We start from the raw sequence: 27,943 nt of genomic DNA, 5'->3' as shown, positions 1-27,943 counted from the left end.
ATGATGTCAGCTTTTACAAATATGCCCCGAGGACTCACCTCCGTGACAGTCTGCTGGACTGAATTCATCTAGGTGCCATTCTAAAGACATTTCTCCTTTCGTTTCTTCTCTGAGTGCTTTTCTCTGCCTTTCAGACAGTTATCGGCAATAAATTTTGAACACACACGTCAATATTTTTAACAGCATAAAACTTAGGAAATGCTTGTTTGAACTCTCGTTCCTTTTTCTTCTCGTTTTTCAAATGTCATGATCTTCCCCAAATCCAGTGCTGCTCGAGACAGTCCCAAGATGCATTTTTCACATTTTTTTCTCATAAAAGGGGATTCTGTTTTCTCAAAGTAAAGATGTGCTGGTAACAGGTGGTGAAAGCTTGGCTTCACACATTTCACCAGGAATTGTTTTTTAAAAATTAGATTTCTTCCCCTTTTCCTTGACCCAAATTTATGGACTACTTAATTTATGAAGAAAGTGACCAAAATCACTAATAATACACTTTAAAAATATAAAGAGCATAGTGCGTTCAAAATAATTAAGAGCATCAAAAAGTCAACATAAGTCTAGACAGTATTATATAAAAGGAACCCTGGTGGAACAGTGGTTAAGAGCTCGGCTGCTAAACAAAAGGCTGGCAGTTCCAGCTGCTCTTTGGAAACCCTATGGGGCAGCTCTACTCTGTCCTCAGCGGCAATGGAATTTAATGGAGGAGGGTATATAAAAAGGAAGTACAATCGCCCAGGAAGTACAACCACCCTGTGAAGCTGGTACTTTTGTTTTCCACATCGTACAGAGGTGGACACCAAGGCATGGGCAGAAGTAACCTACCCAAAGATACACAGGAGGCAAGTAACAGCTGGGGCTCAGACCTTGGCCACCAAACTCCACAGCCACACACATAATGACTGCGCAATCATGCCTTGCTCAAGAAAAGCTGTAAAAAAGAGGATTTGTTCTTTCAGTCCCTCGAGAAGTATTTCTGGAGAATCTACTACGTGCCTGGAGCTGTGCTCGGTGTGGACAGTATCTGCCCCCAGGAAGCTCTCAGACTGGGAGGACAGCAGGACATTGATCAAATGTGACAATCAAGGTGAACTCCAACAGTGACAGTGTATAAAGGAGAGGTACAAGGGGCTGTGAATGCCTTTAATAGTGACTTTGTTCCAATCAGAGGTGAGAGTCTTTGGTCATGAAGCCCCAGAGATGCCCTCCTTTAAAGACCATATTTCTCAGAGGATCTGCTGTGCCCCGATTCACTGATTGTCCAACGTGTACACTCCTCTCAGTTCAAAATGTCCCTTTCGGGTTTGTGGTGTACACACTGAGCCTCTTTGTCGTTTCTCCTGTGGTATTTGGGACACAGGAGATTGTTTTCCTCCTTTCACACGTCAAAAACAGCCTCATATTCAATTAGCCCGCTGTGGAATGGACCTGTCTACTTTAATGAAGTCTATGAAGCCAAGTATATAACCTCAAGTATACATGCTTTGCAAAGTTTGGGAATTGATAAGCCTTAGAAAGACCCCACAGTGGTTAAGAGCTATGACGTCCTACAGCTGCTAACTAAAAGTTCGGCAGTTCGAATCCACCAGCCTCCTTGGAAACCCTATGAAGCAGTTCTACTGTGTCTTATAGGGTCACTATGAGTTGGAATCGGCTCGATGACAACTTTTTTTTTTTTTTTTAGAAAGACCCCAGAGATTAGTTTATTTATTGATTAGGCTGTAAAATGTAAATTCCTCTAAACATTATTCATCTCATTTATTTAAGGACTTTGTGATAGGATCAGGTTATCACAGAGCATACAAAAGTGGTTGCGATGTAGAAAAAAATTTTTTTTAATTTATTTATCGTGGTTTAAGTGAAAGTTTACAAATCATGTCAGTCTCTCTTACAAAAACTTACACCTTGCTATGTACCCCTAGCTGCACTCCCCCTGATGAGACCGCACACTCCTCTCCACCCTGTATTCCCTGTGTCCATTCAGCCAGCTCCTGTCCCCCTCTGCCTTCTCATCTCACCTCCAGACAGCAGCTGCCCAAATAGTCTCATGTGTCAACTTGAGCCAAGAATCTCACTCCTCACCAGTATCATTTTCTGTCTCATAGTCCTGTCTGAAGATTTGGCTTTGGCATTGGTTCCAGTCTTGGGCTAACAGAAGGTCCAGGGACCATGACCTCTGGGGTCTCTCTAGTCTCAGTTAGGACAATAAGTCTGGTCAAAAAAATTTAGTTCTAACATATGAAAAGGGAACATCGAAATCACAGTTATTGGATATTTAATTATCTACAAAGCATAAATAATCAACATCAACTATTGGTCAAATTAGTGCATACATTTGTAAATATGTGTGTGTATGTGAATATCTATGTATAAATAAATATACAGTTTAGTGTGGGGTGTGGTTGAGCTTAAATCTGTTTTGGTGTGCAGCAAAGCAGATGACCTACAGGAAAAGGAATATGTGAAAAATAGTGGGGGAGTGGAAGATTTAGCTGTAGGCTGGATTAAGCTTCCAAACAGGAACCCAAAGCAATTATTTGCTCTTTGCTATTCATCACATTTTTAAATAATATATATTTCTTTTAATTAGTTGCCTGAACCGAGTAGCCCGGTTTTCCTGGTAGTGGGTCCCTTGAATTCACTCCCCAGGTATTTATGGAGTGCCTGTACTGTTGAATGATGCCCACATTTCTCTTCAAGGTTTAAGTCTAATCAACATCTTCAAAGCCCTCTTGGGTTCTGCCCTGGCACCAAGAGACAGAGACAAGATCAACAGTGTCTCCTTGCCTGACTGGCTTTGGCAAAAGACAACATGACTTTGCCTTCCGGATGAGGAATGTTGCCTGCACCTGAGAAAGAACCAGGCCCAATGAACCCAGCCACCTCTCGATGGCTTCCATCTGGTAAGAGTGATTCAGAGTGACCCACCATGTTAGTTCTCCTGACTGGGCTTGGTAAGCCCCACAAACAGGCAGTTTGCTCTTTGATGTGTCTAGACACCGAGATGATTCAGTAAGTCCCATTCATGTGCAATCACAGGGAGTGCTGAAAACCTCAAGAGGAAGAAGAGGCCCTTCAAAATATCCCTGCTAAGCAAAGCAAGCTCCAGCCTGGAATAAATGCTCGAGAGTAACTCATACTTTTTCTTTCCCAGGAGAATTCAGATGACGAATCACCAGCTTGAAAACTCCTGCTATTTCCTTCTTAATACATAAAATAAAACCTTCGAACACCATTGAAAGTGGAACCAAACTCAACAATTCCACCCCTAGGTACCTACCCAAAAGACTTGAAAGCAGGGACTCAAACAGATACATGTATATAACTATGTTCATTGCAGCATTATTCTCAATAGCTAAAAGGTGGAAACAACCCAGTGTCCATGAATAGATGAACGAATAAACAAAACGTGGTATACAGGTAAAATGGAGTATCATTCAGCCATAAAGAAAAATGAAGCTCCTTGCACGCTACAACGTGAATGAACGTTGAAAACAAGATGAGAAAAATAAGTCGGACACTAAAGGACAAATGTTGTATGATCTCACTTACATGAAATATCTAGAACCAGGCAAATGCATAGAGACAAAAAGGTTTATTAGTGGTCACCAGGGGCTGGTGAGATGGCAGATGGGAGTCATTGCTGAAAGGACATTGAGTTTATATTTTGGGTGATGTAAAACTTTGGAAATAGATGATGGTGATGGTAGCACGACACTGTGAATGTAATTAATGGCACTGAATTGTACATTTAAAAATGGTTAAGGTACCAAACTTTTGCTATATATCTATTTTTTTAAAGCAAAAAAAAAACCAATGGAACCAAGTCTTATTTCTAAGGATACCTGTTTACATGTTTATTTTGCCATGGCTTAGAAAAGATTTAAGGTATCCTGCCAATACCTACTAGAGTCCCTGGGTGGTATAAATGGTTAAGCGCTTGACTACTAGCCAAAAGGTTGGTGGTTCAAACCTACCCAGTGGTACCTCGGAAGATAAGCCTGACAATCTACCTCTTAAATGTCAGCCTTGAAAACCCTTTGGAGTGCAGTTCTATCCTGCACACCCAGGGTCACCATGAGTAGGAATCGACTTGATGGGCAACTGATTGGTGGTTTTGGCCAATGACTAACATACTTTTCATATATAAACACAAGTTTCCACAACTCTTGGTGGTGTTTTCTAGAACGGAAGTTCTTCACCTGGGTCGGGGAAATGTGTGAACTCCTGAAATATCTTCAAAATTTGAGTGTATACGCATGAGAATATTTCAGGAGAGGTCTATAGCTGAGGGACCAAAGGTTAAAAATCTGCTAGTTCCCCAAACGATTAAACTGGTCAGCTCATATTTCTAGGACTTGTACTCTTAGTCAGGCACTACTGCAAGCATTCATTTAATCATTTAATCGAACAAGTTATGAGTTGGCATCTCTACCTTCATCATCCTCGTTCTACCAACCCCCAAATAGCCAATCAGCAAAATGGCGCAACCAGAGTCAGACCCAGGTACTCTGGTTCTTGTGGCCCTGCTTCTAACCACTGTACTATACTGCCTTGCTGAAAAGAAACGGACATAAAAGGAACTATTTTATTCTCATTTCAGCTGTAACTAGTCTGAGTGGGAAACTGAAAAAACGTATATCAAGAGAGAAGAAACAATAATATGGACTGTTTGTTGCTCAAACCACCTGGGCAGTTAGCAAACTTTCTTGTGCTTGATAGGCATGGCTTATGTAAACACTCATGAGCAACAACTGCCTGAAAAATTCATCTAACACATCCGGGAACCGTGTTTCTTCCCTTTAGACTTCAGTGTCCCCAGACAGAGAAATTGTATCTCCTCACCAAGGTGTTTCACAGAGAAATACGTGCTTCTCTGAAGATCAAAACAGAATATTGTCCAATATAGCACTGGAAGATGCAACCCTTGGATTGAAACTTTGTTGCCATGGAGTCAATTCCAACTCCTAGTGACCCTACAGGACAGAGTGGAACTGTCCCAAAGGGTTTCCAAGGCTATAAAGCTTTACAGAAGCAGACTGCCACATCCTTCTCCCGCGAAGCGACTGGTGGCTTCAGACTACCAACCTTTTGCTTTGCAGCTGCGTCCTTTAACCATTGCACCACCAAGCGCTCAGATTACACAGTGGCTGCCACAATGGACTCGAGCACACCAGCGATCGTGAAGATGGCGCAGGACCAGGTATCGTTTTGTTCTGCTGTCCGTGGAGTCACCATGAGTAGGAACCACCTAACAAGGTAAGAACACACCAAAGGAGCAATATGGGTCTTTGTGAGCACCCACCAGTCACATTTAAAGAGATAAACACTGTCCAAGATTCATCTGTCCTCTGTCCCATTGCCATGTGTAAAGTGGACCCAGGTTACATATTTTGCCATGTTTATCCTGGCCTTGGGCTTTCATGGAAGGAGCGTGACTTCTGGAGTCAGACAATTGTGTCTGCATCATTTAACAACTGTGAGCCTGGAAGCAAGAATTATGAGGACATTCAAAATGAAAGTATTAGCAGCACTTACCATTTATGGATGTTATTATCTGCCAGATACTGTGTGATGAGGTTTAGGTGCTTTATATAACGGTATCTCCACGATAACATTCTGAAGAGGGTATTATTATGACCCAAGTTTTGCAGATGAGGAATGGAAGCACAAAATTGAGTAAGGTGCCTACAGCCAAGCAGCAAGATGAAGCCATGTGCTTGGTCTCACTAAATATTTATCCACTAACTTGCATTTTGGAACTATGTGTACGTGTGTGCTTGTGCATATATATATATATATATATATATATACACATAGGTTATATATATATATACCCCCAAACCAAACCTGTTGCCATCAAGTCAATTCTGACTTATAGTGACCCTATAGGACAGAGTAGAGCAGCCCCATAAGATTTCCAAGGAGCACCTGGTGGATTCACACTGCCGACCTTTTGGTTAGCAGCTGAACTCTTAATCACCACACCACCACAGTGTCCATATATACATATATTTCCATATATATATATACACACACACATATACACCTTTTAATTGTGTTGTTGGCAAAGAATATTGAATATAGCACGGACTACCAAAAGAACTAACAAATCTGCCTTGGAAGAAGTACAACCGGAATGCTCCTTATACGCAAGGATGGCAAGACTACATCTCACATACTTTGGACATGTTATCAGGAGGGATCAGTCCCTGGAGAAGGACATCATGCTTGGTAAAGTAGAGGGTCAGCAAAAAAGAGGAAGACCATCAATAAGATGGATTGACCCAGTGGCTGCAACAATGGGCTCAAGCATAACGAGCATTGTGAGGGTGGCGCAGGACCGGGCAGTGTTTCATTCTCTTGTATGCAGGGTCACTCTGAGTCAAAATCGACTTGACAGCACCTTACAGCATATATTTGCATTTCACATTTATAACAACAGTAAAAAATCTGCTACCTATTTTGTGCATTAACTGTATATGTCCGGCAGTAACGAATTCCAAGGTATCAGGCAAGGGTAACACTGGCTTTGATAGTTAAGGTTATGTGTCAACTTGGCTGGGCCATGATTGTCAGTGGTTTGGCAGTTATGTAGCGATGGAATTTGGCAGTTATGTAATGATATGATTTAGCAGTTATGTAATGATGTAGTCATCCTCCTTTTTGTAATCTGATGTGGTCATCCTCCATTTTTGCATAAGGCCGATTTTCATATAACAAGCTGGTCTTTGGAACCTAACCATGTTGATAAGTGAAGAGTAGGTGTGTGTGTGTGTGTGTGTGCATATATATATATATGTATGTATATTGGGCTGCTAACTAAAAGGTTTGCAGCTTAAACCCAACCAAACTCAACCAGCTGCTCCACAGGACAAAAGACCTGGCGATCTGCTTCTATAAAAATTACAGCCTAGAAAAACCTATAGTGTGGTTTTCCTCTGTCACATGGGGTTGCTAACAGTCGAAATTAACTCAACAGCATCTAACAACATACAAACACACACATATGTATACACATATATATTTGTGTATGCATGTATATAACAGCCCACATTTTAATGGGTAAAAAATCAGTTAGATTTCTATCTCCAATAATTTTATTATAATGTATTTTCCTATTGTAGATAATTTCAAGCCTAGTAACTATTTCAGCTTTTCTTTTAAAGTTGGTATCTGTTTAATGGCTTTATTGGTAAGTATTTTAAAGCAAACACACTTGTTCACTGAACAGGAAAAATTATAGTCAGAAGAACAAGCCTTTTCTGAAATGACAGGCTGAATCCAAAACTGAGGTTCCTGGGCTGATAATTTGTCTCTGACTCGCTCTCAGGGTTTGTACAGAAATCCAGAGGAAAGGCTTATAAACAAGCTGGGCGTTACATTGCTGTTGTTGTTGTTGCATTAAAGATACTTAAATAAAATCCGGAAAGAATCAATAGTGCATAAAAAATGGTCTTGGCCTCCTGTTCGGCATTGTGTTCCTTGCAGAAGTAAGAATGGTCCCATGCTGCCTTTAATTGGGGGAAGGAGTATCTGGGCATTAAAGATTTACCACACTGTATTTTTGTGATTCTATTTTTGGGCTCCCCTGACCAAAGAGGGGAAAACTGCACCTCAAGAAACTGGACTCTGAACACCCTCTCTCCCATTTACTATATAAAGAGGGCTCTTTAATAAAAGAAAGGGCTGGGGTGAGAGTTTAAGAATGTTCTTTCATTCTTAATAGCCTTTCTTATGGTTCCTGAATTTTTAGCTTGAGCAAGCACAAACCAGTAAAGGGCAGGGAGCAACAAGAGTAAGCTGCTGTCTTCATTTCAGGTCCTTACCCGGGAGGCAGAGTTAAGGAAATCATCACACCCAGGGTTCTCCACTTCAGTAAACAGAGCTGACAGGAAGTGAAGTGAGAACTGCCCTGTCAGGAAATGTGTGGGTGCTGGAAGATTCTCTACACAAGTCACGCACTGGCAGATTCTGAACCAAATGTGGACCTCAGAAGTGCTTTCTTTGGCTTGTGTGGTGTGTTTTAAGCTTTTGAATTAGTTGATAAATTTTATAAATTGGGAATTTCCCCCCAAATTGTGATTTTCAGCTTTTCTTCAAAATGAGATCTATCCACTAAGGGCTTACATCCTTGCCCATCACAGTTGGCTGTAGCTGCATAACAAAATCCCCTGTGGGCAGGACAGGCCTTCAACGGTTTGCCCCAGACTCCACCATTCCCTGTTACCTTCCACTTTGTCTATCTCACTTATCTAGAGGCCTCACCTTGCCTTCTATGCATTTGGGGTTTCAGCATATGAAATGTCCCATGAAAAAGCTGTTTGTTTGCTCCAGTCCCCATTTTCTTTACCTCCAAAATAAAAATTTTAAAAAAAGATGGAAAAAATAAAGGCCTTTTAGTTCGTTCTCAGCTGTAAAGTCCCATAAGAAGAGAAGGATCTCCCAACACTCATGAAAAATCTCATTAGGGAAGATGGGAGCAGAGGCTGGCTGCTGTTTTCCTGGTTATCCTAGGGTTAGGCATTTCTCTAGGGTGCTGCGGCTTATGTGTCTGAATTCTCAGTTCTCTTATTCCACTCTCTCCTATTCTTTCCCCTTAAAAATCCATCTGTTCTCTGGATCCTAGTGATCACTTACAGGCCTCTGTCCTTCCTTCCTGGGGACATCTTCGGGTTTCCAGACTGACACTTGAAGCAACCGTGTCAAAGACCGAACTGATTGAAAATTTCCTTTTTTTCTTACTTAAGCTCTATCACAAAATTCCACTACCCAGCTATCAATTTGTTGTACCGTGGGGGCTTGTGTGTTGCAATAATGCTGGAAGCTATGCCACCAGGATTTCAAATACCTGCAGGGTCACCCATGGTGGACAGGTTTCAGTGCAGCATTCAGACAAAGACAGAGTAGGTAGAAAGGCTTGGCAATCTACTTCCAAAAATTAGCCAACAAAACCCTTATAGATCATAACAGAATATTGCCCAGTATAGTGCTAGAAGATGAGCCCCTAGGTTGGAAGGCACTCAAAATACACAGCAGCAGCAACGATGGACCCAAGCATGTCAATGACCGTGAAGATGGTGCAGAGCTGAGCCATGTTGTACATGGGATCACTATGAGTCAGAACCGACTCGATGACAGCTAACAGCAGCACAAAGTTAATCTTCCAACCTGATCTCTATAAGCATAGCCCCAGTAGATAACAGGCACTTCTGTGAATGCCACCATAAGACAACAGACCCTCTCTGGGCATTCGCCTTCTGTTCAGAGCAGGAAATAAACTGACCAAGGTGGCCTCCCTGGGCCTTGACCAGCTGGCAGACGGGTTTCATTTGGCCCATTGTGTGTGTGTGTGTGTGTGTGTTTTAATGTAACCCAATGCTAATATTTAAATTTAAATGAAACATTTCACATAAAATCTAGAATTCTGGCTACTCTTTAAACCAGAAGATGAGTCTAGCGTGGGTCTACATCCCCAGATGCAACAACTGGCCAAGGCTGAGCAGCAGCTGCCCCTTGAGAGGGCTGCCACAGGCCTCCTCTTGTTCCTTCACCCATTTATGCTATTTTTCTGGCTCCAGAAAACATTGGAAGCCGATTTACAAACTCCTGTTTGGATCTGAAATGTCACTGAATTTTAAGAATGGGATTTATATATTTACATAAACACCCACATCACAACGATAAAAGTGCCTTATCCTTTATTCCCATTTTGTAGATAATAAAAGGACGCTTTGAGAAGTCCATTGTCCGAGGTATTGGCCTGCCACGTGTCCCAGCCCTGGCTGGAAAACCAGGCATGTCCGATCCCAAAGCCCATTTACTTCAGCAAATAGTGATGCTTTTTTTCTTTCCTTTTTTTTTTTAGCATAGTGTTTGTAGAAATAGTCAATTCCCAAAAATTCAGATTTCTGGCTTCTGTTCGAAAATTGGAAAGGTCACCAATTTGTCAATACTGCCCTCATTCTCTGCCCTCCTGCGCCTCAGCAATGGGCTGGAGAAGGGGACTGGCTTCCCCAGGCTGCTGGAACCCTACCTACCACCCGCCACTTCCTTTTATCTTTACATCTGGCAGACTTTGATCGAGGGTGTGACTTCCTGCAGACCCCTGTGTCACCAGGGCCAACTTCTCTTTTAGGCACAGAGCCTGGGGCCCACAATACTTCTAGGGGTTCACAAAAACGGTTTAATTTTCATTTATTTTAGAATCTGAAGAACAATGGATACAATAAACACATGTAGATAATACAGAGTCGGCAGGTGGTGCAACAGTTAACTTGCTCAGCTGTTAACTGAAAGGTTGAAGGTTCGAGTCCACCCAGAGATGCCTCAGAAGAAAGGCCTGGTCATCTGCTTCTGAAAAAACAGCCATTGAAAACCCCGTGGAGCACAGTCCTACTCTGACACCAGAGGGTCACCACGAGTCAGAATCAACTTGATGGCAACCAATATCTTTTATTGGCACATAAATATTTTTTATTTTTCTCAATCTATGTAGATTTGCTCTGAAATACTCTTTACCCAGCACTCTAGGCATACTCATAATTCTTCACAGAAATTATTCCTCAGATAGCTTGTGCTTATCAAACTTGTAATTGTCCCCAAAATACAAAGTGAGGTCTCGCATTACGAATACAGAAGGATGGGTTTTATGTGCTCCCTTGAAAAGCCCCTCGGGATCCCCGTTGTTATTGTGGAGTAACGCAAACTGGAAGATCAGTCAGGGCCCCCCAAATCCCTCCCTACCCCCAACACACAGGGAGTCCCATGGCGCAACGTTTAAGTGTTTGGTTAGCAGTTCAAAACCACCCAGTGACACTACAGATGAAAGACTCGGCAATCTCCTTCTGTAAAGATTATAGTCTAGGCAGCCCTATAGCGCAGTTCTACTCTGTCACACGGGCTCGCTGTGAGTTGGAATCGACTCTCTGGTACCCAACAACAACAACAACAAACACCTGACACATAGAGACCTCTCTACATTCTCCCTAGGAGACAACATCAAATCTCATACCCCAGGCACTCATGAGAGAGGACAGCCTCAAACCCCAGGTTGCCCACAATTCATCAAACACTTAGGGGAGAGAAGCAGTAGTCCCAGAATAGCAACAGCTCAGTTCATTTATTCCTTCAGATACATTCTTTAAGAAATAACTGGGAGGCAGTATAGCAGAGTGGTCAGGAGCTGGGCTCCCCAGTCAGAAAGATGAACATAAGAGGTAGATGGCCTTGGCCCTGCTCTCAACCTACCAGTGACTTCTCCATGAGAAGGCGATAGTGTAGTACCTACCCAACAGGGACATTGTGAAGATTAAAAGCAACAAGGTATGCAATGCACTTAGCTCAGAGCTTTCAGTATGGTTAATCTTCATGATAGGAGTCCCTGGTTGGCACAAAGGGTTAAGTGCTGGACTACTAGCCAAAAGGTTGGCATTTGAACCCGCCCAGAGGCACCTCAGAAGACGACCTGGCAATCTGCTTCCAAAAGGTCATAGCCTTAAAAACCCTACCTAGCAGTTCTACTGTACACAGTGGCGTGATCATGAGTTGGAATGAATTCCACAGCAACTAACAACTATCTTCATGATAGGGCTAGCAATAATATCTATAGAGCACTTACTATCTGCTTGGCTCTTTTAACCGTTTTACCTACACGATGACTTTAAACCCTCACAACAGCCCTATATGATGACTGAGAAACTGAGACTCAGAGATGTTAAGTACTTTTCCCAAGGTCACACAGCAACGAAGAATTGGACCTAGGATTTGAATGGAATGTTTGCCATCCTAACCACATTGCTATTTACTCATTTGGTGTTCATGAAAAACTTTATCAAGTAGATGCTATTATTAGCCCCATTTTACAGATGAGAAAACTAAAGTAGAGACAAGGTCATTAACTTGTCCTGGGTTCCCTGTTAGTCAATGTCGATGTCAGAATTCTAGCTCAGGCAGTCTCTTATCCACAGCCCTGGGTGGCAGGCACTGTGCTGAGCCCACGTATATGGTCCTTAAATACCTTAAAATAGAGATTATAAACTCCAAGACTCAAAGACATGCCATAATTGCTTACAGTTACACAGTAATTATACAGTGTAGCTGAGATTCAAATCTGGGTCTGGCTGGCCCTAGAGCTTGTGCCTTTAACTGTGACAAAACTCAGTGGCCTCCCCCCCACCCCAGTCCTGATGATCCAGTTCTCAAGTGGCCACTTCTCTCCCTCTTCCAAGTCTCTTTTCCCCATAAACTCAAAAAACTAGGATTTTTTTTTTTTTTTAGATCTGGCCACAAACTAGGACTAAACGTTAACCCTAGGAACTCATTTAAAGGTCACAGATCCGCAACAGGGAAGAAGGGCCTGCCAATGATTGCCTTCTGAACTTCATCACCTCCAAGACTCACTGCGAAGTCACTCTGCTCACATATTGCAACATCTCGTCAGGACACTGTCTCGTATCCCTCTCAGGCAAACAAGCAATTCACCACAAAACTGCTTTCTCACCAAACATCTCTAAAATTCAATGAGAAACAACTTCATCCATTTGAAAACTCTTCCATGTGTTTTGGTGAACATTACTGGTACCAGAGTAGCTAAGAGATTGAGCTCTTTATAAATCTACCTAAATATCTTCCAGCGGCTTCTCCATAACATGGGAATATTATAATAAAAATTTTAATTGTCTTCTAAATTTTTTTTCTAAAATTTAGGATAGAAAAGCCCAAGAAGCTCCAAGGTTGAGAAATACTCAAGTTCAGCACGTCTCACTCAGGGTTTGTTCAGGGAGTCAGAACTGAAGCAGGCTGCTCGGCCGTATCTTGAACAGTACCTGAGCCAATTTTTTTCCTCCTTCTTTATTCTTTCTCTTCCCTCCCCTAGCCCATCCCTGCCTCCAAGTAAGATCCTGATGTTAGCTCCCCAAATGGTTACGTGTTAACCAATGTTTTCTTTAGGACTGTGGAAAACAAGTGATATTGATTTAAGCCTGTCGAATTGGACAAAAGATGACGCCAGCCACCCCCTGAGCAGATGGGATAATGGCAGGAGAAGATCAACATGTGTGAGATACGACCACTGAAACCAAACAGAAGAAAGAGAACGCACATTCCACAAGTCCCTAAAACGTACAGCCCCTTTTCCCTTAAAAACCGGAGCTGACCTGTAGCTCGGGAGACAGATGACTTTAGGGAGAGATCATTCCCCTCTGTCTCCATATACCGGCATATATGATAAAGTTCTTGCTGTCCACCTCACCCGTCTCAAGAATTGGCTGTTTGCAGCAGGCAGCTCTAACTTGCAAAATTGTGGTAACAGAACCATGCTGAGTGATATATACCCAGTGCCATCCAGTCAATTCCGATAAAAGGGCTTTTTTATGGAATTAGACCTTGCTTGTGATGGTTTTTTTTTTTTCTTGTGATGGTAGGAGCTGGAGGATGGGCATGAAGTAGGAGAGACCGAGGACAACCTGCAACCTGAAAGGACATGCTGGAAATGTGTCTTTCCTCATCGTCCCTAATCTCGGTGACGTGTGTGGCCAGAGGAGCAGTTGACCTTCCTCACCGTGGAGTCACAACGAGATGAGCCGGCAAGGCAGCTCCAACATGCGAGAACACAGAAGTGCCAGCTTCCCACCCACCTTCAGAGTGTTGAAAAAACAGCTGCTCCTTCGCCTCCCTCTTCTGAATCTCTTGCCAGTTTCTCTCGTTGGCAACCCCAGTCTGAAAATACACAGGAAAAAACATCCAGGGAAATGTCAGCTAACAACAACAACAATAATCCCAACTCAGCTAGACAAGAGTATAAAGCCACTATCTGGCGGATGAATTTTTATATTTGCAAAGGAATAATAAGAGAAGCTAATGTACTTCCTTTCATTCATTCATTCAGATAATATTGAACATTGCTTATTAGGCCTCAGGAAGACACAGGTGAACAAAGCGAGGTAGCTGTTCTCATGGCGCCTACTTCATCTTTGGTCAGGATGCTGGGCTCCCTGCTCCTGTTCAGCACAAACCCTCCCAGCTCTTCACTTTCTCTATGAAGCTGCCAAATTAGTGCTTTTAAGACCTGCTGTCAACCTCCGCATGGGTTCCTACTGCGTGAAGGATAAAAATCAAAGTCCTTTCTATCACCTAGAAACCCTCCATGGCCTGGCAGGGCCACCTCTAGCTCCAGCCTCCTCCCCCGCCCTGACCCCCTCCACTCCAGCCCCCTGGGCCTCCTTGCTTTTCCTGAAACTTGCCAAACAGGTTCTCGCCCCCAGGCTCCCTCTGCCTGGACCACTCCCCCACCCACAGTCTCCTGTCTTCCAGTCTCCACTCAAATGTCACTTCCTAAACGAGGTCTTCTCTACACTCCTAACACCCTCCAGGCCATCTTCTCTCCCCTTATCCACTTTATGTATTTTCATAGCCTTTATCACTATGTATTTGTGTGTTATGCATTAAGGGCCCTGGAGTCAGCCCCGACTCATAGAGTGACCCCATGTATAACAGAACAGAAACTCTGTCTGGCCCTGCGCCATCCACACAGTAGCAGGTATGTTTGAGCCCACTGTTTAGTAACGTATGTGACCCTAATACTCCCCAGCATATTTTTTCCTTTTTCAAAGTGGGTGGCTGAGAGCTTGACACAACTAACGCCATGATAAACCTTTAAGTTTTTCTCCTTCCTCTGCCTGCCTCCTCCTTCACATACCTTTGTTAATGACGTTGTTTTGACCCAATGTTAATGACTTTGTTCTTTGTTTAAACTGTTCTGACCACCTGTGACTTACAACCCCCCACAGGAAAATAAGAGTCCAGGTGTCTGATATGTATATCTTTAGCTTGATAAAGAGATGTAGGGCAGGTATCTCTGGTCTGACAAAGTCTTCTGTCAGCATCTTGTAATACATACTCCTCTGGCCAGGCCATCTGCGGACTACAGACACTCATAACCCCTGTGAGATTCTATTTCAGCTCTAACAACTGAGGCAGCCTGTGCCGCTGTCAAGTCCCCGGTGATGTATGCACCTCCTGAATAAACCTTCTCACTCTTTCTGACTTGAAGTACCTTTATTGGCTCCTTATTGCCTGCTCCAGGGCACGGACCCTAAGTGGGTAACAACGTTGTTTGTCCTTGGTCTCCCCCTCTGGAAGGGAAAATTTGGAAGGGCAGGGATCTTGTGGTATTTAGGGTACCTTTTTTTCCTTGCCAAACTCTTTGACCCGTTCCCTTGGTTTGTTTCCTTTCCAGCACTTAGCACAACCTGAAATTGACTTATATATTCACATCCTTTACTGCTTGCTGCCCGTATCTCCCTGCTGAAAGGCAAGCTCCATGGCAGCCAGTGAAGGGCGTGCCCTGTCCACTCCGTGTTCTACAGCAGTGTCTGGAGGCTCGGCTCCCTACGTACCAGTGGAGAAGGTGCCCCCCTAAGGGAAGGAGCAACTATTCCAAAGCAACCTTACGCTCAAGGAAGCAAACATGGCAATAAACTTACTCCAGTGAACTGCATCTTAAACCTTTCAAAGCCCCACCTAACCAAGTGATCAAAAGTATTCACTTCACTGATAAAGGGACAGACACCTGTGCCTTCTGACACAGGGCACAGATAAAAACACCACCCATGTAAACTTTCATCTAAAGCACAATTAAAAAAAAAAAAACCCATGTTGTCTTTCTGCCAAAATGGTGAACCCAAATCTAATCCGGAGGCAGCAATCAGAAATACAAATCAAATCGAGAGTCATTCTACAAAACAGCTGGCCTACACGCTCCAATGTTACGGAAGACAAAAGAAGGTCTAAGGAGCTACTGTAGATTAAAAGGCACTAAAGAGACATGATAGTCCCTGAGTGGTAGTTAATATGCTCAGCTGTTAAGCGAAAGGTTGGGAGTTTCTATCCACCCAGAGGCACCTCAGAAGAAAGGCCTGGCGATCTGCTTCTGAAAAATCTGCCATCGAAAACCCTATGGAGCACAGTTCTACTCTGACACACACGGGGTCGCTATGAGTCAGAGTCAACCCCGCGGAACTGTTTTATTTATTTTTAAGAGACATGAGAATACAATACATGACCCTAGAGCCTCATAGAAACAACTGCTTTAAATGATATTTTGGGAGCAACTGGGAGGTTTGTATACAGACTCTACTGATGACAGTATTGAATCAGTGTTACATTTCTGGAATTTGATCATCATACAGAACTTACATAAGAGAATGGCTTGCTTTGAGGGGACACATGCTGGGGTTTTAGGAGTAAAGGGGCAGGATGTCTGCAATTCACTCTCAGATGATTTAGTTTGGCAAACTCCTACTCATCCAGCTTAGCCTTAGCCACCTCCAGGAAGCTTTCCTTACTTTCCTGTAGTCCGGAATTTCTCAATTTGCGTGCGGACTTCAGAAAAGCCAGTGCCAGATCCCTTGTGCTGCTGCTTATTAAAAACGTAGCTTCTGGGCCCCAGCATAGGTATACTTCATCACAATCTCTGGGGAGGAGGGCCCAGGCATCTGCATTTTAATAAGCTTCCTAGGGAATGCCAAGACACACTAAGGCTTGACAACCACTGTCCCGTATACCCAAGGTGCCTCCTATTTACCCCATTTATAAGTACTGACTTATGTGACATCCTAACTCCCCTGTAGCACCCAAATTAAGTGAGGTTGGGGCACCACATCATTCTCTCTTCTGTGCCCCTACATCATCGATGCTCAGAAAATGGTTTCATAAATGAATTAGTCCTGGTCAAGCTAACTCTTGAGAACTATTGACTATAAAAGTCATCTTTCTGGGGCATGTAGTCTGATGCCCACAATACCCTGGAGCTCTGCAAACCAGATGAGCTCTGCAAACCAGTGGAGCTCCTGGATGATGACGGAATCAAGGCCCAGCTAGGGGAAGAGACCTAAACAAGCAAAACAAGCAAATGAATGGAAATAAATAAATAAATAAATAAACCCAAGCAAACGAAACACTACTTCCATGTACTCCATAGCAAAAGCCAGACTGAAAGGAAACCAAAACCAAAAAAAAAAAAAGAATCCATTTGTCAAACAATGCAGCCATTTAAAAAAAAAAAAAGTTCACTTTTTATATAACAAAAAGGAGGTATCTCTAAGACACATTGTTGTTGAGGTTGGGTGCCAGTTTAGTAGATTTAGATCCAGTGAACCTACCTGACAGAGTAGGACTGTCCCATAGGGTTTTCTAGGCTGTAATCTTTACAGGAACAGATCACCAGGTTTTTCTCCCGTGGAGCTGCTGGTGGGTTCCAACTGCCAACCTTCCAGTTAGCAACTGTTATGCAAAGGACAAAAAAAAAAAAAACAAAGGAACTTAAATAGCCTGTCAAGTATGTTACTATGGTATTTACTTGCTTGTATATATTTTTTTTTATATTCACCTGTGTACTTTAAAGAATGATACACAGTGAGTGCCTCTGTGGAGGGGAACTGGGTGCTTGGTAGCCTTTAGCAAACTTTGAACAATGTGGAGTATTACCAATTCAAAAAGAAATGAAAATTTTTTAAAAATCATGACAGCAGGGTCGTGTCTGTTTCCATGGCAGGGTTGAACAGACATGTTTTACAAATGAGAATAATAAATTTAATAGTGTTGTTGTTGGGTACAATTTTCAACTCATAGCAATCCCATGGAAACCCTGGTGGCATAGTGGCTAAGTGTTACAGCTGCTAACCAAAAGGTCAGCAGTTCTAATCCACCAGGCGCTCCTTGGAAACTCTATGGGGCAGTTCTACTCTGTTCTGCAGGGTCGCTATGAGTCGGAGTTCACACTACGGCAATGGGTTTGTTCTACATAATTCAAAGGCATGAGTTCTTCTTCGGTCTTCCTTATTCATTGTCCAGCTCAGAGGAGTAACTAATATTAAATTACACAACTGGAGAATGGAGAATGACCAGCTGTCGACACCAAAGCCCATATGGTTTACAACTCTAGGCTACCCCTTCTGAAAAGGTGCTCTCCAAACAAAGAGTCCCCAGCCAGCTTCTCATCTGAAAACAAAGGAAGATGGGAAGTGCCCCTGACCACACAGCTAGTCCCAAATACTTACAGAGAGCTCCCACCACAGCAGTTCCAATCACCCGAGGCTCTTTCGCAACTCCCTACGTGAAACAAAATGAATAAGCCAAAGGAAAGAGAAGTGTGTGTGTGTGTGTGTGTTTAAAAAAAACCAACCCACCACAAACTCAACCTCAGGGAAGAACTGCTCTATGTTTTCATCTGCTTCCTTGGAATAAAAGCTCTTTAAACTCCTCGCTGTATAGGTGATTCCAACTCATAACTACCCTGTAGGACAGGGTAGAACTGCCCTGTAGGGTTTCCAAGGCTATAATCTTTATAGAAGCAGACTGCCAAGTCTTTCTCTTGTAGAGCTCCTGGTGGGTTTGAACTGCCGACCTTTTGGTTAACAGCCTAGTACTTCACTGCTGCAAAAGCCCCCCCGTCTTTGCTGAGTCATTTTACTCAGTGTTAGCTCAGGTTAGACGTCTCAGCGTGCAGTGTTGGCAACTTATAAGATGTGATAAGAAAGTTATTTACTTAGATTTAATGCGTCTACTCTAACACACTGTTTCGCTTAGTCACACACACACGCACACACACACACAGCTGTCGTATTGAGTTTGCCCCCATTGACACTGACCTCACCCATGAACTTGATGCCCCTCCTGCCCCCACTGTCCACCTTGCCTCCCTCCAGGCTGAAGTCACATTTTAACTGGAAAGTCACCAAGCTCTCTGTCCTTTCTGAATCTCCCCTCACTAGGTCAGCAATAACTGTGCGAGCAGCACTTCCTGTTGTAGATAAGTTGAGGCAAGCAGGAAGGACACTGCCGGGTGGCAGGGAGGGGTGCTGTTTACAGGCCCTTTTGTTCTCGCCAACCCTCTCACCGCCCTGGCACCTCTCCCTCTGTGGCCACAGTCTGTGAATGAGCTGGCTGCGGGAGCAGCTCACGGAGTTTACGCAGCCCAAGTGGAAACCATGTTCAATCATTAACTCAGCCCGGACTCCGGCTTGGCCTTTCTGACCTTTCATCTGAACCCAGCAGAAAACAAGTTATCACACTTGGAACTGAAATCTAGAGACCTTAAACCTTCTACAGAAGGCTCGTAACAGCAAGAGTCCTCCATCCTGAAAAATGCACGCCTAGGCCCACGGTGCTGAAGGTGCTTGAGATGAAAACTCAGTGAGACTGTAAAGCAAAGAGAAAGAGGGGAGGGGGGGAAGACAAAACAAGTCATAACATAGGGTTTTTGAAATAATCAACCATTTCAGACATACGGAAAAGCACCCTCCAGCCAGCTTTGTCAGATCTTAACATTGGTCGTTCATGCCTCAATATTTTTTATAAGAAACAAAATATTACAGACTCAGTTTAACTGCCCTGATTTCTTTTCAGAAAATTCACTCCCTTTTCTCCCTTCCCAGAAATAACATCTATCCTGAATTCCAGAATTTTGTATTATTTCCAAGCACGCTTTACACCGTTGTTATATAAGAATGGAAACCCTGGTGGTGTAGTGGCTAAGTGCTACGGCTGCTAACCAAGGGATCGGCAGTCCGAATCCGCCAGGTGCTCCTTGGAAACTCTATGGGGCAGTTCTACTCTGTTCTGTAGGGTTGCTATGAGACCTGACGGCCCTTGGGTTTTTTTTTTTTTTTTTTTTGGTTTGTATATGAATAAGGAGTCCTGGCTGCAGAACGGTTAAGAACTCAAGTTCTAACCGAAAGGTAGGTGGTTTGAACCCACCAGCCACTCCAAGGGAGAAAGACCTGGTGATCTGCTCCCATAAAGATTATAGCCTAGGAAACCCTATGGGGGCAGTTCTACTCTGGCACATGGGGTCGTTATGAGTCAGAATTGACTCCACAGCACTGAACAAAAATAACAACATATGTGACATACCCAGAACTGATATATAGCGTTGTTTGTGGGTTTTATCCTGTATATATCCTTCTGCAAATTACTTATCATTCAACATTATGCTTGTGAGAGATTACCTTGCCAATACTCACAGCCTCAATTCATTTATTTTAACTTCAGCAAAATGTTCCAGTGGATGACTCTACCCCAGTTCATTTACACGTTCTCTTGTTGCTGGACCCTGTTGGTTTCCATTTTGTGTTATGGCAAAGCCTCCTGCCATCCATACTCTTGTCCACGGGCACGCACGTGAGAGCTTCTCCAGGCTGTAACGGGATTGTCAGCCACAGGGACACACGTCCTCAGGTTCTTTAGATTTGGCCAAAAGGCTCTCCTTCAAACAGCACTTTATACTCTCCTGGTATCATCCATCAGTGTTCCCACTGCTCTACATTTCAGTAGGATTTTATTCCAAGTTTTCCGTTTACATAAAACTCTTAGTGAACAGTTTTAATTCATTTAGATAAAAACTATTTGAACTTATGAATAAAAACAGTATAACTTTCATTCCTTACGCCACATACACATAATTATATTTACATTTTATATAAAAAGTACCTACCTCTGAGATAGAATAACAACTTTCTGACAAATATGTAGCCGGTTCTGCTCTATCCTGTAGGGTGGCTATGAGTTAGAAATGACTCGATGGCAGTGGGTTTGGTTTTTTAACATGTATGCGGAAGAGAGGCCTGGCGATATATTTCTGAAAAATCAGCCAGTGAAAACCCTATGGATCACATTGGTCCAATCCAGTTGGGTATGAGGTTGCCAGGAGTTGGGGCCAACTTGATGGCAGCTAATAACAACATACATGCCATCATAGTAATAATAATAACCTGTTGCCTTCAAGTGGATTCTGATTCATAGTGACTCTATGTGTTTCGAGTAGAACTGCTCCATAGAGTTTTCTTGGGAGGAGCCCTAGTGGTGCAGTGGTTAAGCGCTCAGCTGCTAACCCAAAGACCTGCAGTTCGAACCCATCAGCTGCTCCTCAGGAGAAAGACGTGGCAGTCGACTTTTGAGATTACAGCCTTGAAAACCCTATGCGGCAGTTCTGCTCTGCCATATAGAGTAGTTATGAGATAGAATTGACTCGACAGCAATGGGTTTTTTAATCTTTACAGAAGCAGGTTGCCAGATCTTTCTTCTGTGGTGCTGCTGGGTGAGTTCAAACCATTAAGCTTTAGATGAGAAGTCAAGTGCATACCAATTGTACCACCCAAGGACCTTGGTAATAATAATAAAAGTGATTTAATTCTCAACACCCCTGTTACTGAGATACTACTACTATTATTATTAAAATTTTGCAGAAGAGCTAACTGAGCTTAAGCAGATAAGCAACTCGACCAAGGCTACATGGCTAGGAAACGGTAAGGCAGGACTTGGGCCCTCCTCCCATAAGCTGTATAACTTTGGGACATTTCCTGTTACTCTGCCTCTGCTTCCTTGTCCGTACGAAAGATGGAAATAAGAGGATCTCTCTCATAAGCATTAAACTAATGATATAATTCAAATAAAGCTGATAGAATAGTAAGGAGCACATGGTAACCCCTTTATAATTATTTGTTGTTGTTTTTGTGCACCATTGAGTCAAGTCCGACTCATAGCGACCCTATAGGACAGAGTAGAATTGCCCCATAGGATTTCCAAGGAGCGACTGGTAGATTCAAACTGCCAACCTTTTGGCTAGCAGCCTGAGCTCTCAACCACTTTGCCACCAGGGCTCCAAATAATTATTAGCTCTATCACTTAAGAGCATCATGAATAAAGATAAATTTAAAATGTTCTTTGTTGCTAGGTGCCGTTGAGTCAGTTCTGACTCAGAGTGACCCTATGTACAACAGAACAAACCACTGCCCGGTCCTGGGCCAAAAATTGGAGACCTTTGGTGTCAAACTGTTCTGTTGTTCAATACCTCTGCCTACCATCTTGTTCTCTCAGTGTTTCTTAATCAGTACAAGATGGGGCTCGCTTGGAGGGTGGCTTGTAACTGCCTTTACCATTGACTCAGAACATCACTACTGCTTTCCTCTTGATTTTAAATCTAAGTGCAATCCTTTGAAATCCACAGGAACAATTTATCCAAATGAATGTATACCCAGTTCAAAAGAGGCAAAAATCACTGCGTAACTGCAAACACCTCCAAAGATAAAAGATAAAGAGCCTTTGATCGACCAACAACCTTAAGCCATAACTAGAAAAAAAAAAAAAAGAAAGAAAGTTTACTGTCCTTTAAAGAACCAACCATTCTATGTCACCCAAATATAGGCATCACGGAAGGCCAGCTTTAGAAGAACTTCAGAGGTGATATAGTGAAGTATTTCCAAAGTGTCTCTCAAATGAATTTGGGAAACACTGCCTACCCTACTTCTTCTTGGAGATCTACCATGTGGCATGCAATATAAAAGGCTCTGAGAAGTCCCACAGTTAAAAAAGAAAAGAAAATCTGTTTAGTTTGTTTAGCACCACATTTTACAAACTAAGTAATCACAGTGTGCTTGAATTCTTACGACCCCATGCCCAGCCTTGGGAATCAGTACTCCACAGACCGCACTTCCGAGTTCACTGCTCTAAATCAAACTTCTCATTTTACAAACGAGAAGACTGAGGACCAGAGAGGCAAGCGGGCAGATGGTGGACACAGTTCTCTGATAGAGAATTTAGTTCTTTCTCCATTAGCCCACATATTCCCCTTTCTGGAAGACAAGAGCTACCTATCCCTTCCTCCACTGCCCAGGAAAATCAAGTCACATTTCCCACAGATCGCATTATCCCTGGGTAGAGTCCTTTGCTTTTGCCCTCCTTTTCTAGACTACTGTGATATTATAGCCACAATCCTTTGAGTAGCTACCAAGGACTGTACTAAGTTAAGTTTAATCCTCACAATCTAGAGACCATTACCCCCCATTTTATAAATGAGGAAACTGAGGTCGAATGAGAAATGTAGCAGAGCTGGTGTCTGTTCCAAGAGCCCTGCTCCTTCAGTTTATGGCAGCAAACTGATTTAGCTTACGATGGCTAGAAATGCTCGTAAGAGTATTCTAGAAGAACCTCGCTGTAGTTGTCAGGTGCTGTCAAGCTGATTCTGACTCATAGTGGCCCCATGCATAACAGAACGAAACACTGCCCAGTCCTGCACCATCCTCACAATCGTTGCTATGCTTGAGCCCACTGTTGCAGCCACTGTGTCAATCCATCTCATTGAGGGCCTTCCTCTTTTCCATTGACTCTCTACTTTACCAAGCATGATGTCCTTCTCCAGGGACTGCTTCTTCGTGATAACATGTCCAGAGTATGTGAGACTTAGTCTCACCATCCTTGCTTCTAAGGAGCATTCTGGTTGTGCTTCCTCCAAGACAGATTTGTTACTTCTTTTGGCAGTCCATGGTATATTCGATATTCTTCACCAACACCACAATTCAAAGGCGTCCATTCTTTTTTGGTCTTCCTTATTCATTGTCCAGCTTTCAGACGCATGTGAGGCGATTGAAAACACCACAGCTTGGGTCAGGCACACCTTAGACTTCAAGGTGACATCTTTGCTTCTCAACACTGTAAAGAGGTCTTTTTGCAGCAGATTTGCCCAATGTGATGCGTCTTTCGATTTCTAGACTGCTTCTTTTTCTTCCATGGGTGTTGATTGTGGATCCAAGTAAAATGAAATCCTTGACAACCTCAGTCTTTTCTCCATTTATCATGATGTTGCTTATTGGTGCAGTTGTTAGGATTTTTCTTTATGTTGAGGTGTAATCCATACTGAAGGCTGTGGTCTTTGATCTTCATCAGTTAAGTACCTCAGTCGCTTATTAGTTATTCTGCCAAGCAAAGATAATATTCTCTCAATTCACAGGTGAGGTAAAGGCTCAGAGAGAGTCAGTCCACCCCTACAGTTACACAAACGTGAAAGGCACAGCCTGGCTCTTGCTCAGGATATCTAGTTTTGCAGTGTGACAGGGAATATCTAAGCCGCATTACTGCGACTTTCTAGACAAGTTCGTAGCATTGCCTAGTGGAATAACTTGAGTTGGATGTTAAGCCTAGACTTGTATCTTTGTGTCACTAAATCCTAGCAGTATGTATGCCCTTGGGTAAGTTATGGGACATCTTTGAGACTCAGTTTCCTCGTCTGCAAAAGCAGCACTTGGCACAATGCTTGGCATACAATCAGCCTTCAATAAATGGTGGTTATTTGGCATGTAGACACCTGATGTCCCATACCTCGCTGTATCAGCCAGCTGGTTTTGCTTTCAGTGCCCTGTAAGCTGGCATTGACACCCAGTACATGGGCACTGGCAACAGGAAGGCTTTCCCATTGCTATCTATCTAGACCGGTGGCTCCACCACCTATGCCCTCAGTGACCACAGTGACCTGGAGAAAATGATTACTCAAAGCCCTCGGTGACCCCACGTGGAGATGCACCTCCCTCCCAGCTGGGACACATCCATTATCAGAGGTCCTCGCAGCTCGGCACCTGCAGAAGACAGACTGTCAATTAGCAGCCAGAGCTCAAAGGAGAGCCCAGGGATGGTCACGCTGGTCCTGCTCCTTCGGCAGCTGCCTGCCCGGAACTTTCAGAAAATCTGCTCACTCTTGCCTTTTAAGTGCATCCAAGTGATTAATGCTATAATGTGTGAGTGGTCTCGTTTGTACTCAGTCACTCGGCTTGGTGCTTGGTGCAGAGAGGATCACATTCACTACTTCTGCACTGTTGGGCGAGGCTTCACTCAATGTTGGGTATTTGAATTTTATTAGATACATAATCCCCAAGGCTTGTTTGGGGATTTTGCTGTAACTTCAACAAGATGAATGGGGGAAGAAGAAAAGGGAACTAATATTTATGGGGTGGTACCAACGAACTTTGCGCTAGGATGAATCACACACAGTTATTCCCACGTGAACTCATTGAGGCAGGTAACATTATCCTCATTTTGCTCGGAGAATTTGAGTAAGGTGTCAGGTACTTAAGGGCGCAGCTAATGAGAACCTTCCAGGGATTTGAACCCTGGTCCACATAACACAAAGAACAAGCTCTTTCATGCATGTGTCACAGAAGTCAATTATGGATTGGACTTTTAAAATCTAGGATCATGACTCTTCAGACAATACAATGTAACCCTATTTAATCAAGACCCATATTTTTTCATATGGTTCAGGTCCTAGAAAGGGGTCATGGTACAAGAAACACAATTTACCATAAAAAAATAATAATTTCGATATAACTCAAGATTTTTACTCCAACAGCAATGAGATAACACAGACTCACAGCAACACTTCTTAAAAATTCCCCTTTATTCTCTCATTTCACTATTCTCATATGACTCAACTGTTCCTGGGCCACTTTCTAAAATTTCTCGGAACTTTCTAGTCCAATTTCTAGCAATTCTTACTTCTATCCTTTCCAAAAAACAAACAAACCTGTTGCCGGCGAGTTGATTCTGACTCAGCCACCCTACAGGACAGACTAGAAGAGCCCCATAGGGTTTCCGAAGCAGTCATCTTTACAGAAGCAGACTGCTGTGATGTGGTGAAAGCCGTGTGAAAGTGGTCACTACGGATCAGTAAGTAAGCACAAGTAAGCCTGTGCTTACCTTGCTTACTGGGTCATCTGTCCCTCTCAGGGATTGTAAATTTGACAAGAAGCTTTGATTCTCTAGAAGGTGCCGTGGGGTTGGGAGACAGACAGATGCCAGTCATACCTAGAAGCAGGAACGTTGCTGTGGGGAAGAAATGTGCAACTGTTCACTGCAGGTAATCTGGTGAGCAAGGTAAGCACGTCCCCTGCGTGATGCCGGTGCTGGTGGTTCTGCCACCTTCTAAAACAGCTTCTCAGACTGCACTGCGCATCAGAATCCTCTGGAGGGCTTGTTAAAACACGGCTTCTAATTCAGTCGATCTGGAGGCAGTCTGAGAATTTATATTTCTAACAAATTCCCAGGTGATAATGATGCTGCTGGTCCAGGGACTACCCTTTCAGAACCAGTGAAATAGATTTTATACTTTAGATTCTAAAGCATCTGGGGACTCTGAGTTGTGGGAATCAACTGTCCAGGGGTGAAGTAGAAACAGCAAAATGTTTGTTTGCGGGGGGGCGGGTGGGGGGAGCTCTTCACTGGGTTTCTAAAGGTCGCTCAACTGCCACCCTCTCTGTGAAGCTTTCGGACATGCTTACTTCCACCCCAAAGCATCCTTCCTACCTCTTGCTCCTGCAGCTCGTGATAGACATGGTCTTGTGTTACATGTTCAGCTGTCTGTCTCCTCTACTAGGCTTCTAGAAAGTTCTTCCAGGCCAGGAAGAGGAAGATTGTTTTTCACCTTTTGGTTCTTTTTCTCATTAGCAGCTGACGCTAAGTGTGGTGCAGTTAGAGTGGTCACTAAAAAAATGACAAGTGCGGATGGCAAAGGAAAACCCAGGGAGAGAGAAAAGAGGAAAGAGAGGAGGCGAAGGAGAGGGTGAGAGAAAGGGGCTGTGCCTAAACATCTCCTGGGGTCTTGTTAAAATGCAAATTCTGATCCAACAGGTCTGGGCTGGGTCCCAAGGTTCTGCTTTTCTGCTAACCACCTTGTTGATTGGCAACTGCTGCTCCTTCAACCAGGCTTGAATAGTGAGACTTACCAAGCGTCCTGTCACTTTACCTGCTGACACTTAGATCAGAACATCTCACCTTTGCTGGGCTTTGCTCTAGCAAGAATCCTTGGCGGCGCAGTGGTTAAGCTTTTGGCTTAAAACGCAGCGACTCAAACCCACTTGTTCAGCGCTTGGTTTAAAAATGGCAGCGACTCAAACCCACTAGCGGCTCCGAGGGGGCGGAGGGGAGGGGAGAAGATCTGGTCATCTGTTCCTGTAAAGATTGCAGCCTAGGAAACCCCAGGAGGCAGTCCTACTCTGTCACATGGGGTCACTCTGAGTCGGAACTGACTCGACCACAATGGGTTTGCACTAGCAAGGCGGGTCTCCAGCTGCAGCCTGCCGCGGAATCACCAACTGGGCTAGTTAAGCACACCTGTCCAGGCCCGCCCGCGGAGCTTCAGGTGCAGCCCTTCTAACACGCCTCCAGGTGACGCACATGATGCTGGCATTTTGAGAGTGACCACAAAGTAGCAGAACATTTCCTTTGATATTTCTAGAGCATTAAGTAGCAAGTAAAGCCTTTACTTATTCCAGATGCCAATGATTCAGAGTGTTGATAAAGTAAAAAGACAGTTGTTTCTTGTTTCACAAAACCCCGGGCTGGGGGTGGAGGTGGGGGGCGGGGGGAGCGCCACAGCCTGATCATCAAAAATTTAATCCAACTGCACCACCTGCTGGTTGCTTCAGGAAGTACACGTGGTGTTTCAACCTCCTGTTTGCAAGCTCACTGGTTTCTGCAGATTGATCTCGGTGAACACAGTATGATACTATGCATAACCCCCAGCATCCTTGCCTTTAGTCCTCTAGAGGGTGGATATGATTTGGGTAGCTGGGAAATCAGTCCCCCAATTCTCACCTAGACCCGTGCCTGGCACATACGAGTAAAAGTGAGAGCTAACATTAAGAGTTTGACATGTGCCAAGCATCGGCTCATAAGCACTATATGTGTAAAACTCTACTGCTCAAATGCTTCCTACGGGATAAACACACTCCCATTTTGCAGATGAAGAAACCGAGGCACGGGGAATTTAAGAAAGTTGCTGGAGTCACACAGGAAAAAGTGGTGAAGACAATTTAAATCTGCCTTGAAGGCGTCCTGGTTACACAGTGGTTAAGCACTCGGCTGCTAACCAAAAAGTCAGCAGTTCGAACCTACCAGCAGCACCACGGGAGGAAGATATGGCAGTCTGCCTCTGTAAAGATGACCCTATGGGGCCGTTCTACTCTGTCCTATAGGGTTGCTATGAGTTGGAATCAACTTGACGGCAAGGGAGTTTAATCTGCCTCACTTTTAATTAAGTAATTTTAATCTAAATGATCCCCACTGCTATCTTTGGTGCTATATTACCTCACAAAAGAAATAGCTGGAGGAGGTGCCCAAG

General features: G+C 43.6%; 1 long non-coding RNA gene across 12 annotated transcripts in view; it reads right to left on the bottom strand.

Moving 5' to 3' along the window:
• LOC111747632 (uncharacterized) overlaps positions 1-19,641 on the bottom strand; it is a 77,222-nt gene extending 57,581 nt beyond the window's left edge. For 4 of the 12 annotated variants that reach the window (XR_010319314.1, XR_010319312.1, XR_010319310.1 and 1 more), the window contains exons 1-5: positions 18,648-19,641; positions 18,057-18,108; positions 17,160-17,280; positions 13,635-13,716; positions 39-5,248 (exon numbers count right to left, since the gene is read on the bottom strand). This is a non-coding gene — a long non-coding RNA (uncharacterized LOC111747632). The remainder of the gene's footprint in view (positions 1-38; positions 5,249-13,634; positions 13,717-17,159; positions 17,281-18,056; positions 18,109-18,647) is intronic. The other 8 variants (XR_010319317.1, XR_010319316.1, XR_010319315.1 and 5 more) reach the window with 5 other exon arrangements.
• Positions 19,642-27,943: the final 8,302 nt, after the last annotated feature.

Source organism: Loxodonta africana, chromosome 24 (genome assembly GCF_030014295.1).
Source record: "Loxodonta africana isolate mLoxAfr1 chromosome 24, mLoxAfr1.hap2, whole genome shotgun sequence".
NCBI classification, from domain to species: Eukaryota; Metazoa; Chordata; class Mammalia; order Proboscidea; family Elephantidae; genus Loxodonta; species Loxodonta africana.
Note: the sequence above shows the minus strand (reverse complement) of the source record. Positions and strands in the feature narration are given on the sequence as shown.